The sequence below is a fragment of the Cetorhinus maximus genome, unplaced genomic scaffold (assembly GCF_964194155.1).
Source record: "Cetorhinus maximus unplaced genomic scaffold, sCetMax3.hap1.1 HAP1_SCAFFOLD_1060, whole genome shotgun sequence".
NCBI classification, from domain to species: Eukaryota; Metazoa; Chordata; class Chondrichthyes; order Lamniformes; family Cetorhinidae; genus Cetorhinus; species Cetorhinus maximus.
The window spans coordinates 85,340-98,129 of NW_027597002.1; the positions used below are offsets into that span (position 1 = coordinate 85,340).

At 43.1% G+C, this 12,790-nt stretch overlaps 3 non-coding genes across 3 annotated transcripts; 2 read left to right on the plus strand and 1 right to left on the minus strand.

The window, feature by feature from the left end:
• The first annotated feature begins 717 nt into the window (after positions 1 to 717).
• On the plus strand, positions 718 to 790 carry trnak-cuu (transfer RNA lysine (anticodon CUU)). The gene has a single exon. It is a non-coding gene; the product is annotated as a tRNA-Lys (tRNA).
• Positions 791 to 1,928: 1,138 nt separating this feature from the next.
• On the minus strand, positions 1,929 to 2,000 carry trnae-cuc (transfer RNA glutamic acid (anticodon CUC)). The gene has a single exon. It is a non-coding gene; the product is annotated as a tRNA-Glu (tRNA).
• A 3,137-nt stretch (positions 2,001 to 5,137) lies between these two features.
• Positions 5,138 to 5,219, plus strand: trnaf-aaa (transfer RNA phenylalanine (anticodon AAA)). The gene has a single exon. It is a non-coding gene; the product is annotated as a tRNA-Phe (tRNA).
• Positions 5,220 to 12,790: the final 7,571 nt, after the last annotated feature.

Consider the following 12,790-nt stretch of genomic DNA (forward strand, 5'->3'; position numbering starts at 1 on the left):
TATTCTCTCTTCTTCAGCTTCACAGTGAGTGAGACATGGAAAAGCAGAAATATTCCGGCCCCGCACTGTCCAATCACCCGCTGCCAGCAGAAAGCAGCGACTGCAGCTTCAGTCAACGGGTTACTGGCCATCCCTGGGACGAGAGATACTCCAACCCGGGCCACACCTACCAATACACCGAGCACAGGCTCAGGAAAATGCAGGTACAATATATCCCGGTCACTAAACCTCTGAGCAGCATTTACAGATTACCCGAGTGCGTGAGGCACAAATAAAAGTCACACAAACTTTCTAATTCTTTTCACTGTAAAATTCCTTTATTTTATGGAAAAGCTGACTGTTGTGAATCTGAAAATGAGCACCGTGGGATTTGTGTTACGAGTGACTTGTTTACCATTGTTTGTCCGTCAGGTTTGCAATTCAATTTGTGTTGGATAATGAAATGAACCTGATTTCAAAATGAGGGTGGAAAGCAGGTAAATATTAAATGCAGGAGAAAATCCTGAGGAAAATGGATCACAGTATTTGGAAGGAGGTGCAGCTAAGAAGTGGAAGATGTGAATGATGTTATTGATGATTGAGAGGAATGCATTGCAACCTTGGGGCTTTTGTAGGCCGATTACATCCCACACTTTAAAATTCAGACCAAGCTGAGGTATCAGGTGGAAAGCAACAGGTTTATCCATGTATGTTGGGATACGAAGCAGTCTTTCACATTCCTGGCTAGCTCAGTTGGTAGAGCACGAGACTCTTAATCTCAGGGTCGTGGGTTCGAGCCCCACGTTGGGCGATGTAATATTTTAAAAACCTGTTTAAGAGTCGTACGGTCTGGAAACATTGACCCTGTTTCTCCCTCCAGCTGCTGAGTTTTTCCAGCATTTCCTGTGTTTGATTCAGATTTGCAGTAATTTGTTTTATCTTTTTACTTCTAAATCTTGTTGCTTTAAAAAAAACACCAACCAATCACTGCGGCTCCTGTGAAACTTTCATCACGGAAAGCAACTGACACATGTCAAATTCAAAGCACTTTATTGTCGCATCTCTTCCTGCTTCTGTCCCTGTATCGCCGCCAGCTCCCTCTGCCCGTCCAGCTCCCAGGTCAATTAGCTGCTCGATGAAGACACAGCCAGTTCGTGGGAATGGGTAAAACTCGTGGGTAAAGAGACACCTGGATCTCATCTTCCTGATTCTCCCAGATGCTGATTACAGGAAGGTGCACAGTGCCTATTATCCACAGTCACTCTCCTCCCAGTTGTTCAGCTTTTTAATTGATTTTCACACTGGATTTCAATGTGAAGAAAGCAGTGCTGTGATAAGCTTATATTGTTCAGCAGATATACTGCAAGAAGGTGCATAACAGGCTGATGATAACAGTGCTCTTTGGATGCGGTGAGCTCCAGGGAAGGATTGGCACCATTAATGTGTCGCTCAATCAGTTTCGTGACAAATCTCGTGCTGGAAATGACAAGAAAGTTCACTGAATTTGCTCCGTGTTTTGGTTTCAAAAGAGCTGAATACAAGGTAAGAAAGTGCATCTCGCTCGAGTGGGTTAGAAAATGGCTGTTGGGAAACATAAAATTATAGAAAGTTACAGCACAGAAAGTGGCCATTGGGCCGGGCGTGCTGCTTTCAAAGAGCAGTTGTGATTGGTTGATCCATCAGGAGTGATATTTGTGCCAGTGCAAACAGGAGGCAGCAAGATTTCTACTTCTCCCAGCCATATTTTGCCTCACACCAACATTTCTATAGTCAGTGCTTTGCAACCAGCCCTTCTCCTCTCCTCTTCCTTCACTGCCACTCAAGAATATGATGTTTTCCAGATCTGAGGCGAAACTTAAACTCTCACTCCTTTGATTCTGGTGGAGTTTGTAAACGTTTCTAATCAATGAGTAATCAACACTCGTTTCAACAAATTCAATAAATCTACATTCCCTGACAGGGAATCGAACCCGGGCCACGGCGGTGAGAGCGCCGAATCCTGACCACTAGACCACCAGGGAAGTTGCACTAGTTTGTTTCGATTCGGCTTATCTACGCTGCTTTTGCCTATTGTTTTTCAGTTCCGATCTCTTTCACCACAAAACTGCCTGTTCAGGTTCAAGATAAACGACTTCTTCAGCCAATGAAAACAACAGTTGCTGTGAGCTGGAACATGAAATTGACAGTGAGGTGAAATAGTCCCACAAGCTGTCCATGTGAAACTTTCAATTTCCAAAACCCTCCACCCTATTCGCTGTTCGTCCAATGGAAGCCCCAATCCAGAGTCACTGGACATCAGGGAAACTGCCATTAAGGCTTGACATTTGGATTATGGAGGCAACTTTTGACCTTTTTTTTTCATTCCCGATCTCCTTCACCAGAGACAACTTTCTCCGACCAAATGGTCTGTTTAGGTTGAACACAAGTGATTTCTTCACCAATGATTAGAACCAATGCTGTTAGCTGGAACATGAAATCGATACTTTCCTCCTTTAAAACAGTTCTTAAAGCCTCCCCCTTTGACCGAGCTTTTAGTCACCTGAACGAATATGTGGCTCGGTGTCACACTTTGTTATATAATGATCCTGGGGAACGCATTGTGACGTTTCAACAGGTTAAAGGTGCTTTATACATACAAATTGCTGCTGTTATAGGATATACATAGAAAGGGCCAGTCTCCTGCTTTATCTTTGACGCTGATAGTTTTCTCATCGACATTTTAACTTGAGCTAATGTGAATCAAGTTTGCGACGTTAAAATAAGTTTTAACCCCCTCAGGGAACTGAACCACATTGACAATCGCAGAGGAACAGACACAGAGAGATATACACCGAGAGTGACAGAGGCCTAAGGAGAGACACACACCCAGAAAGCAAGGCTGTCACCAACTTGGCTCAGTGTTTGTTCCATTTCCGAAAGCAAATTTCCTGAATGCTGACAAATGAATGGAAATCAGAAAATACGGACATATTTGAATCGGTTTCCTTCTAATTAATTGATAATTAACTTGGTTAAAATCACAAATGGTGAAAACTTTAGTCAGCAGGATGCCAACCGTCGTTTTCATATTTACAACAAACGTAAATTATCGAACTTTCACTTACTCGAATAAACAAGCCAGGATAATGCTCTTGCCAGGTTTCAAACCGCAGCTTCATCATATGTGATGCGAATATGATCCCACTCGCCTCTATAAACCCTGCGCTGTAAAGATCCCAATGGAGCTGTCTGGAATGTTAAGCGGTGACGTCATGCAGGAGCACTTTGGGTCTTTGTTTTGAAGAAATGGAATTCGGCTGTTCTCATTAGGAATGCTGGAGACAGACTGATCAACAATGTCCTCATCAAATGGCACAGCTCAGTAAGAGGCCCTTACACCCATCGTGTCTATGTCAGTTTTGTACAAAGAGCTTAATAATTAATGACAATTTCCTTCTCTTTCTCCTTAGCCCTGTTTTTTTCGCTTTCAAGCCATTGAACAATTCCCATTTGGAAATCGATGTTAAGAAAACCAATATTAAAAGCTTCAGCTGGTTCCTCACCTGAGCAAATACGTCATCCTTGCTCCAGGGACTGACGTTTGCAGTGCTTTACTTTGGTCAGAAGTTCAAGGCAATATAATTTGTAGGCTAACCTGTATCTTGTTTTTTTATTCATTCACATGATGTGGGCTTCGCTGTCCGGGCCAGCATTTATTGTCCATCCCTAATTGCCCTTGGGAAGGTGGTCTGCCTTCTTGAACCGCTGCAGTCCATGTTGTGTAGGTACTTACACTGTGCTGTTAGGAAGGGAGGTCCAGGATTTTGACCCAGTGACAGTGAAGGAACGGCGATATATTTTCAAGTCAGGATGGTGAGTGAATTGAAGGTGATGGTGTTCCTATCTATCTGCTGCCCTTGTCCTTCTAACTCGGAATGGGAGTGGGTTTGGACGCTAATGTCTTAGTAGCCTTGGTGAATTGCTGCAGTGCATCTTGTAGACGGTGCACACTGCTGCTTCTGTGCATCGGTGGTGAAGGGAGTGAATGTGGATGTGGTGCCAGCCAAGTGGACTGCTTTGCCCTGGACGGTGTCCAGCTTCTTCAGTGTTGCGGGGGCTGCACTCATCCAAGCAAGTGAGGAGTATTCTATTACACTCCTAACTTGTGCCTTGTAGATGGGAGACAGGATTTTGGGAGTCAGGAGGTGAGTTACACGTTGCACGATTCCTAACCTCTGACCTGCTCTTGTAGCCACCGTATTTATATGGATAGTCCAGTTCAGTTCCTGATCAATGGGAACCCCCAGGATGTTGATAGTGAGGGATTCAGTGATGGTGATGCCATTGAACATCAAGAGGCGATGGTTGGATTCTCTCGTGTTGGAGATGGTCATTGCCTGTCACTTGTGGGGTGCAATTGTTACTTGCCACTTGTCAGCCCAAGCCTGGATATTGCCCAGATCTTGCTGCATTTGGACATGGACTGCTTCAGTATCTGAGGAGTCGGGTATGGTGCTGAACATTGTGCAATCATCAGCTAACTTCGCCACTTCTGACCTTATGATGGATGGAAGTTCATTGCTGAAGATGGTCGGGCCGAGGACACTATCCTAAGGAACTCCTGCAGTGATGTCCTGGAGCTAAGATGACTGACCTCCAGCAACCACAACCATCTTCCTTTGTGCTAGGTATGACACCAACAAGCGGAGAGTTTCCCCCTGATTCCCATTGACACCAGTTGTGTTCGGGCACCTTGATACCACACTCGATCAAATGCTGACTTGATGTCACCTCATCTCGGGAGTTCAGCTCTTTTGTTTGTATATGAACCAAGGCTGCAATGAGGTCAGGAGCTGAGTGGTCCTTACGGAACTCAGACTGCGCATCAGTGAACAGGTTATTGCTAAGTCAGTGCCACTTGATAGCACTATTGATGACCCCTTCCATTACTTTACTGATGATGGAGAGGAGACTGATGGAGCGGTAATTGGCCGGGTTGGATCATCCTCACTCTTTCTTTCCCAGTTTGATCGGGGGAACGAGGAGAGACAGTGTAAATTTCAGGGTTCCAGGGAAAAGATCAGGTAATGGCAGTGACAGGACGGGCAGAAAGACCGCTTTCTCCGCTGTAACCATTGCATGATTTCATACAAATAATAGTAGGAGGAAACAGGCTTCTGTAGTAGTGGCCAAGTGGTTGAGGCGATGGATTAAAAATTCATTGGGGTTACCCCGCGCAGGTTCGAATCCTGCCAACTACGTTTTTAATTATTTTGGGTTTAATCGTCGCACAGACAGAGCGAATTATCGTTTGAATCGAGGGAAAGCGATCCAAACACACCCGTGTTCTCTTGTTTCCGTTCATTTGTCAGCCTTCTGCAAATCTCCAGTCGGAAATGGAAAACAAAACGGAGCCAATTTGGTGACATGATTTCACTCTGGCATTTGTCTCTCCTTAGGCCTCTGTCAGTCTCGGTGTATACCTGTCTGTGTTCCTCTGTGTGGGTCAATGTGGTTCAGTTCCCTGAGGAGGTGAACACATTTTTACGAGCACAAACTGTATTCACATTAGTGGTGCAAGTTCACATTATAATGTTACAGTGAAAAATATCAGGATGAAAGAGACAAGAGTAGTTTGTCTCTTTCTATGTATGGACTACAACAGCAACTTATATTTATAAAGCTCATTTTTCCTAATGAAACGTCACAAGGCGTTCCCCAGGAGCATTTTATCACAAAGTGTGACACTGAGCCACATATTCGGTCAGATGACTAAAAGCTCGGTCAAAGGGAGAGGCTTTAAGAACTGTCGCAAAGGAGAAAAATATCGATTTCATGTTCCAGCGAACAGCAATGGTTCTTCTCATTGGCTGAAGAGGACACTCGTTTTCAAACGACATAGACCATTTGGTCAAAAAGACCACTTGTCTTTGGTGAAGTTTGTAAAAGTAAACTCCACTACAGTTTGGCGGCCTATCAACAACTCCCGCCAATGTTTTCTGCCTCTTGCTGTTTCTTAGCTCCACCCAAACTGATTCTGCATCTTGATCCTTCAATCTAAGATCCTCTCTCACTAATGTACCGGTCTCGTTCCTTATTAACAGTGCGACCCCGCCTCGTTTCCATTTTTGCCCATTCTTCCTAAATGACGAATACCTTTGAATATTCAGATCAACCAATCACACTGCTCTTTGGAAGCAGCACACATGGCCGAATGGCCTCTTTCGTTGCTGTAACTTTCTGTCATTTTATGTTTCCTAACACCACGGTTAAGATGAACTTTCTTATCTTCCATGTGATGCTTTGAATTCAAGACAATAGGCAAATTTATCGAGTTTTCTTATCATTTCTAGCACAGGATTTGGAACCAGACTCATTGAACGACAATTAAATGGTCTCAATCATTAGATACAGCTCACCTAGTCCAAACAGGCACCGTGAGCATCAGCCTGTTATGTACATTCTTGCTGTACATCTTCTGAGCTATAAGCTGATCACAGCTCCACTTTCTGCACATTGAAAGACAATGTGAAAATAAGCACAATTTCAAATCTTAACAAAGTGCATATTTGTGATTTTCTGTGTGTGTCAATGTGGTTTAGTTTCCCATTTTCACCACCCAATCATAATCCATGTTAGTTCTCTGACTTCATATCAGCAAAAAAAAAAGCAGTTAACAGGACATTTCTCTCTTTATTTTGAGTGGAGACTGTTCAGTAACTAAACTTCTGGATGTTACAAAGTGGAGGATGATTGAAGTTTTCAGATGATCTTATTAAGTAGCTGGGAATGCTCGAGGGACCGAATGGCCAATTCCTGACCATAATTTTTTATATTCTAATTCAGTGTCAATGTTGGTGAAGACAATGTTTGTGTCTAATCTGAATGTGGTAGTGAGGCCGAGCGGGATCAGCCGCTGGTTCAGGTTTCGATCTCTCTGGTGATTTGGGCTTTACTCCCGCCGCTGCCAAACTTTCTGGTGGTTTGTTATTTCAGGCGCTTCCAAAAGATTCTCCGTGCGGTGAAGGAGCAGCTAAGCTGTGCGGTGTTGTATTTCAGTTGGAAGAATGAGGAGAGACAGTGTAAATCCCAGGGAGACTGGGAAAAGGTGGGGCTATGGCACGGACTGGAAGGCCTTCTTTCACTGGAACTTCCTGTATTCATTCTATTATTTTTAACAAACAACATGCAGCCTTTACCCAGTTGTCCTGGCCGAGTGGTTCAGGCGTTTTTCCACGTGGTTCGAATCCTGCCAACTCACCTTCTTCTCAATCTTGATTAACACAAACTGTCTGCAGAATAAATTATCAGTCAAATGAAAAAGAAAATCACCGAAATACCCCGGTGTTTCTTACTTCTGTTCATCTGCAAACATTCACTACATTTGGCCCCTGAAATGGAACAATAATTGGCCAAGTTGGTGACATCTTTGCTTTCTGGGTGTTTGACTCCCCTCTGGCCTCTGTCAGTCTCAGTGTATATCTCTGTGTGTGCCAATGTGGTTCATTTCCCCGACGGGCCAACACATATTCACCATCACAAACTTAACTCACATTAGATGTGCAGCTTCATATTAAAATGTCAAAGAGAAAAATATCAGTATGAATGATGCAAGTGGAGTCCGCAATTTTTGGAAGGAGGTGCAGCTAAGAAGAGGAAGATGTGAATGATGTTATTGATGATTGAGAGGAATGCATGACAACTTTGGGGCTTTTGTAGGTCGATCACCATCTACACTTTGAAATTCAGAGCAAGCTGAGGGTCCAGGTGGAAAACAACATTTATCTCCCTGAATGTTTGCATAGGGAGCCATTATACCCGGCTATCTCAGTCCATAGCGCATGAGACTGTACATCTCAGGGTGGTGGCTTCGGGCGCTGCCTGTTTTTAAAGCTTTTCTGTTTTCATGGGTGATCCCCAGTTCTCCATTCCTCCGGCAGTGTCACCGCTCAAACTGAGTCTCTTTCCATCCCACTTTGTTAATGTCACAGCCGCTGGTTTCTGAGCGAACACTGCCCTCGGCTTCACTGGAAGTCGGAGAGTTCTGTGCAGAGGGTTTCGTGCTTTCACCACCGCAGCCCAGGTTCAATTCCCAGTCAGGGGAAACCTTATTTCTTACCGCTGTATGAACTGTCAGAATGCACAGGAATTCCTCTAGTGAACTGTGAAAACGAACCTGGAATTTAACGTCAGGAAGCATTGAGTGATTCATGTTGTTTGAAAAAATGAAGAGAGGCAACATCAAACAAAGTGTACAATTCTACAATTCTCTGTTACACAGCAAGTGGTTAGAATCAGGAATTCACTACCTGAGAGTGTGCGAGAGGCAGATTCAATCGCGGATTTCAAAGGAGAATTGGACAGAAAATGCAGGTCTCCGGGGAAAAGGCGGGGGAGTGGGACCAATTGAGTTAGTTTCCAGAAGAGTAAGAGGCCTCCCTTTTCAGACGGAGATGAGGAGATTTTTTCTCCCGCCGAGGGTGGTTAATCTGTGGAATTATTTTCCCCAGAAAGCAGTGGAGGCTGGGTCATTGAATTATTCAAGGCAGAATTAGACAGATTTTTGATCGAGAAGGGGTTATGGGGGTTGGGCGCAGACAGGAAAGTGGAGTTGAGCCAACAACCTGATCAGCCATGAGCTTATTGAATGGTGGAGCAGTCGCAAAGGGCCGAATGGCCTCCTCCTGCTGATAAATCCTATATTCCAATGACCCCGGCCGAATGGCCTCTATCTGTGGTGTAACATTAGCTCTCATTCTGTGACATTAAGAGGGGCTCCAGGGGCAAAATGGCACAATTCCTACTCCTATTTGTTATGATCTAATTCAGCGCTGACACCACTCTAGGCGATGGTTACGGTGCTTCGGTTTGCCCCGTAGGTATGTGGCCGAGCGGCCCAAGGCCCCGAAATTCGGTAGTAGTGTTTTATGAAACGTGAGTCATAATCTTAACCTGTGTTCCTGAGTCCAATTAATAAACAGATATCACAACTGGCAATGGTCTTAATGCCTATACTCGAGGAATACCACTGTACACTTCATTCCACTAAGAAAAACAACCGTAAACCGCTATTACCACCCTCTCTACTACTTCCTCGTAGTGCTTAATCAAATTTGTCTGTTTTGTCTTTTATAAACCTGTGTTGGCTGTCATGCATGAGCCCATGTATTTCCAAGTCACCATGAAATTTGGCCCTGATTTTGCTCACTAGACGTTCACATGGCGCCGCTGTGAGGCTGACTGGATAAAATGCAGCAATGATTTTCATACAGCACAGGAAATGTCTCTGAAGTGAATTTGTAGGGAGGCTACTGGATTATAGCGAGATTTCCAATGTCAATGTGTTTAATTAACATCAAATGTTTTTAGGTGAAAAATGTTGCATAGTTTAAAGATATTTTTATTACTGCTTTGGAAATGAATATTGCTTCCTGTTGTATGTATTATTCTTTAATCCAGTTTGAAATGCAGAATCTAAAAAAAAGTGATCTTCTTTTCAAATGAATATGTATACTTAAATTGATGTAATTAAAAAGATGCAACCCGAAAAATAAATTCTTCAAATTTGTTATGAGGACGAACGAGCTCCTGAGCAGGATCTGAGTCCGCTTGTAACAGGTGTAAATGGACACGAACGCAACTTCTGGCCAATTCTCCCAAATTGTTTCTGCTGCATCACAAAGCGACATTGCAGCACCGTCATGTTGCTATTCTCCGGAATCCATTGAGACCCACCTAAACTTGTCAGCAATCAGCAACATTCAGACCACAAAACCCTGGCCAATAATTCATTGAGTGATCGATTTTTTGGGCAGATTTCGGAGAGACACAAGGAAACAATTGATATTGACCCCTGCAAAGTAAAATCAACTCCTGCCACCGTCAAGGAGTCTGGCTCCAATTTCACAGAATGCATTATGCAGGTTTCCCTGCTTCAGCTGTAGTGGTGCAGACTAGAAGCATTGCAACCACTGGCCCTGTTGCAATTTTTCCCTTGGACATGTCACCTGGTCCAATTCTCTTCCTCTGAGGATTTAGAAAAAAATATTCATTCGGTGTGGGCGTCGCTGGCTATGTCAGCACTTATTGCCCATCCCTAATTGCCCTTGAGAAGATAGTAGTCAGCTGCCTTCTTGAACAACTGCAGTCCACGTGGTGTATCTACACCCAGGGTGCTGTTAGGGAGGGAGCTGCAGGATGATGCAAGACATTGTGAGAAATTCAGAAACTCATCATAAGGCCAACCGCCCCCCGCCCCCACCACTAAACACACAAGCCAAAGTACCTCCATATGGTCTACAACAGCAGAGCTTCTCAACATTACATTGCCTGGTATTAAGCTGGCAAGGCCGTTAAGAGGCACTGGGGCAGGGTTCATTTTGCAGCAGTGAAACTTCTGTTTTCTGGATAACGTATGAACATGTTGTCTGGTGCACATTAGTTATCCTGCCTTCATTTCAGTAGTTCTGGACTGGACACTAGCTGAGAACAGCTTTCTATACTTTATTGTGATCTGATATGTTGCACCTTAAACATTCTTAAATTCACACAGTGAAAATGGCCCTCAAACTGTTTGACTGTGTACCTAGGATGGAAGGTCATGAATGACATGGACAAGAAGAGGAAAGGAAAAATCTGGGGTACAATTCATTCTGGATATTAATGCCTTTATCATTTAACAAATTTAACAATGAGATGCAATGGATATTTAGCCCCATTCTTTAACTCTTCTCTGAATTTACTCTGGGTCACTGCATAAATAAACGGGTTGATGCAGGAACTCAAAAGTTGAAGCATGTATCCATTTTCCTCCAGAATAAAGGTTGATTCAACAATATCGGAACCTGAGAAGTAAGTAACGTTCGTAATTTGAACATAGAGGAAAGTCACAAGAAGTAATAAATATAGCAGAATAAAACTTCCCGATACACAGAAGAGTAAAACAATGGACTTTCTCCGCTTCTCCATCTCTGGGTCACGCTGATTCTCTCCATTGTTCTGGGCCCGTAGTCTCCTGCGGGCTTTATTGGCGGCTAGAATGTGTCTGACGGTCAGGACATTGAGCAGTAAAATCAGAACGAATGGGAGACAAGGAGTTAAAATGTGATGAATCCAGTCATATGCAATCCATGCAGGTGAGGTATAAAATATTAACTTTATGTCGCAGAACCAGGGTACATTGTTAATTATGTACAAAGGTTCATATATAAAATACAAGAAAGTGTTTTTAAGACAGCTAATTGTGCAGATAGTACCAATCACCCGCGTCGCCGTTTTTTTGGAACAATATTTTAATTTGACTTTCTGGCAACAAATGGCTATAAATCGATCAAAAGTGAAAGCCACAGTTAACCAGGCAGAACTGTCTATCGCTGAATATATTAGTGCAATGCGGGCACTACATGCTGGTGTGATGGAGAGGAAACTGAATGGGAAATAAATACTGGAAATCCGGTTCAATAACACAGCGGTGATAATAACCAACAGATCTGTCACTGCCATCGATACCAAGTAATGAGTTATACATTTGGAGAGACCACATCTTTCCCGGGACAGCATCACAATCACCACCATGTTAGCTGCAACAGAGAGAGAGACAGGATAGAGACTGAGGCTGTGCGTGAATTTGTGATGATACAAGAGCAAGAAATTTAAAGCTCCAACTCCAAACAAAATTAGCAGTTTTACAGGATTCTGCATGAAATGTTTGCTTTTCAGGTGTTGCTCCGAGTTGGACAATTTCTAACGTTAATTGTTTTTGTGTTAAAAATGGTCATCTAGATTAATAAGGCAGGTCAATTATATGAGAATGTAAAATAATATCATGCAAACTAACAGAGAACAAAAAGGCACCAAAACAACAGAGAAATAAACAGAGCAGCGCTGAATAGACAAGGGAAACACATCAGCGAAACATTACAGAAAACATTTAGATTGCATTATAACAATACATCCAATAAGAAATGAGGAAACTAACAAGAACACAGCTTATATCACGCTGAGGATCAAAAACGTTCTCTTCCAATTAATTACTGTATATCGTTCACTGTTGGAAATTTTGAGCATCAACTTGCTCAGAAATATCATCAAACAGCGAGGAGTGGAGACACAATGAGCGTTTCCGGAATTTGCAGGTGGAATGTTGGTGAACAGATAAAGATAACTCCCAGATCCTCACTGACTACTCACTGGAAGATGGGCGTCGATCTGAGTCATGGAGCTGGCATGAAAGAATGACCAATTTTGTCCTTTAGTGGATATTTTTAATTAGATCTTTGTGACTCAGATGCGAGAGTTTCCATGAATTAGGCAGCCTCACTCAATGTGGAGAAAATAGTGAAGACGGGAACAGTCTGGGCCATTGCTAGGTGCAATGTGCAGACGGAAATTCCAGAGTCAATAGTGGTCAAAGTAGAACGTCAGCTGTAGGTCATGTAGAAGAGGAGAAACAGGCTGAGAGCAGAAACACTGCTCTGTGAGTTTGGTGCAAATACCAAGCATTCTTCAAAAGGCCTCTGTTACAGTGTTTATATATCTGTCAAAACCCAGTGCCTCGTGGTGTCCTTTCAACAAATGCCTTCAGTAAATAAAGTCGGGAATTGATCAATTGTTCAATTCTCTTGATTAATGAACTATTTGTGGAAATTATTCTGCGCTATCTTTATGAAGAACGCAATAGATTTACATCATGATGACAGTGTGATAACTCAAACACTGTTAGGCCGTCAGTAACAAAATGATTGCATTTACACCGTGATTTGCCCCTGGTAACGATGCCGAGAACACAATAGGAATGCATTTGCACTGTGATAACAGTATGGTAACTCACTCA